Source organism: Rhipicephalus microplus, unplaced genomic scaffold, assembly GCF_043290135.1.
Source record: "Rhipicephalus microplus isolate Deutch F79 unplaced genomic scaffold, USDA_Rmic scaffold_583, whole genome shotgun sequence".
Lineage (NCBI taxonomy): Eukaryota > Metazoa > Arthropoda > Arachnida > Ixodida > Ixodidae > Rhipicephalus > Rhipicephalus microplus.
The window spans coordinates 6,426-9,035 of NW_027465142.1; the positions used below are offsets into that span (position 1 = coordinate 6,426).

Below are 2,610 nucleotides of genomic sequence, written 5' to 3' on the forward strand. Positions count from 1 at the left end.
GGGTCGAAAGCCGACCTATGAGTGCGTTGCGCCGTTTGTACCCGCGTCCGCCACCTGGCCGACCGTCCAAGGTCGCGGTGTTGGCGTCCGCTGGGCGCAACAATTTGTCACGGGGTGCCGCTCCACATTCAGGCAGCCCCGTGGGGAAAAGCCGACCCCGCGTCCAAACGGGGTCAGCGGCAGAAAGTGTCGGGCGCAGACGCAGCTGAGGCGCTCACCCTTCACAATCCGTTAATGATCCTTCCGCAGGTTCACCTACGGAAACCTTGTTACGACTTTTACTTCCTCTAAATGATCAAGTTTGGTCATCTTTCCAACAGACCGGCGCAACCGAAAGGCCGCGCCGGACATCGGTCCGAAGACCTCACTAAATCATTCAATCGGTAGTAGCGACGGGCGGTGTGTACAAAGGGCAGGGACGTAATCAACGCGAGCTTATGACTCGCGCTTACTGGGAATTCCTCGTTCAAGGGGAACAATTGCAAGCCCCTATCCCAATCACGAAAGAAGTTCCACGGGTTACCCAGTCTTTTCAGACAGGGATAAAGACACGCTGCTTCCTTCAGTGTAGCGCGCGTGCGGCCCCGGACATCTAAGGGCATCACAGACCTGTTATTGCTCTGTTTCGTGCGGCTAGGAGCCGCTTGTCCCTCTAAGAAGGTTGTAAGGTGCTGGGAACCCCGCACCTATTTAATAGGCTAGAGTCTCGTTCGTTATCGGAATTAACCAGACAAATCGCTCCACCAACTAAGAACGGCCATGCACCACCATCCACCGAATCAAGAAAGAGCTCTCAATCTGTCAATCCTCCCAGTGTCCGGGCCGGGTAAGTTTTCCCGTGTTGAGTCAAATTAAGCCGCAGGCTCCACTCCTGGTGGTGCCCTTCCGTCAATTCCTTTAAGTTTCAGCTTTGCAACCATACTTCCCCCGGAACCCAAATACTTTGGTTTCCCGGAAGCTGCCCGCCGAGTCATTTGAGTAACTCAGGCGGATCGCTGGTTGGCATCGTTTATGGTCAGAACTAGGGCGGTATCTGATCGCCTTCGAACCTCTGACTTTCGTTCTTGATCAATGAAAACATTCTTGGCAAATGCTTTCGCAGTAGTTCGTCTTGCGACGGTCCAAGAATTTCACCTCTAGCGCCGCAATACGAATGCCCCCGTCCGTCCCTCTTAATCATTACCTCGTATTCCAAAAACCAACAGAACAGAAACGAGGTCTTGTTCTATTATTCCATGCAAGTTTATTCAGGCGACTCGCCTGCGTTGAGCACTCTAATTTTTTCAAAGTAAAAGCACCGGCCATCTCGAGGCACACAATGAAGTGCACCAAGAAAGAACCGGCATGATGTTCAGTCCGAGCCGTCGCATCGGGTAGATGCACTACTCGTCTGGAACTGAGATCCAACTACGAGCTTTTTAACCGCAGCAGCTTTAGTATACGCTATTGGAGCTGGAATTACCGCGGCTGCTGGCACCAGACTTGCCCTCCAATTGATCCTCGTTAAAGGATTTAGAGTGTACTCATTTCAATTACGGGGCCTCAAAAGAGTCCCGTATTGTTATTTTTCGTCACTACCTCCCCGTGCCGGGAGTGGGTAATTTGCGCGCCTGCTGCCTTCCTTGGATGTGGTAGCCGTTTCTCAGGCTCCCTCTCCGGAATCGAACCCTGATTCTCCGTTACCCGTAACAACCATGGTAAGCAAGTAACCTACCATCGAAAGTTGATAAGGCAGACACTTGAAAGAAACGTCGCCGGCTCGTGGCCATGCGATCAGCACAAAGTTATCCAGAGTCACCACACAATACGGGCCGAAACCCGATCGATCTTGGTCTAATAAAAGCACCCGTTACCCAAAGGGCTCCAGGCTCACTGCATGTATTAGCTCTAGAATTGCCACAGTTATCCAAGTAGGAAGAAACGATCTAAGGAACCATAACTGATTTAATGAGCCATTCGCGGTTTCGCCTTATTTCGGCATGTACTTAGACATGCATGGCTTAATCTTTGAGACAAGCATAAGATTACTGGCAGGATCAACCAGGTAATCGTTCGACTGCGCGTCCGTCCTCGCCCTCGGCGGGCCGGACGCAGTCTGTGTGCGGCGGAGGCCACCTTCAGGCGCCCCAACACGCTTATTTTGCACTCCGAGATGACGGCGTTCGAGCTCGCTACGGCACAACCTTCCCGAAAGACGAGTGGGAGCCGTGCGGCAAGAAGCACGTTCATGCTCGCTCTTTTTCGTTGCATCGACTCGGTCGCGCCGTGCGGGTTGCCCAAGCCCGCTGCACTGTCGGTGGACCGGCCGGAACTAGCAACGGAGCCGAGACTGCAAAGCCGCCAGACGACGGGTCACGCCCGCGTCTTCGGCGCTTTCGCATCTGAATCGCCCGAGGACGACACGGAACACACCTCGATATCGTGGTAAAACGGCACCGTCCGACAACCAGCCCCTAACGCATCAAGCGGATGAGGCTGCAGACGACTGCCGTGGATTCCCCTGGAGCAGACCCGAGGACACGCTTGACGAGGCCGAAGCCCGCCGCATATCAGACACCCGGTCGCTTTCGCGTACGCCGCTCACGAGAACCCCCACATAATAGCAGCGAT

The 2,610-nt window shown here is 54.0% G+C and overlaps 1 non-coding gene across 1 annotated transcript; it reads right to left on the reverse strand.

Moving 5' to 3' along the window:
* Positions 1–232: 232 nt before the first annotated feature.
* On the reverse strand, positions 233–2,047 carry LOC142795212 (small subunit ribosomal RNA). The gene has a single exon (XR_012892856.1). It is a non-coding gene; the product is annotated as a small subunit ribosomal RNA (ribosomal RNA).
* Between the last annotated feature and the right edge of the window lie 563 nt (positions 2,048–2,610).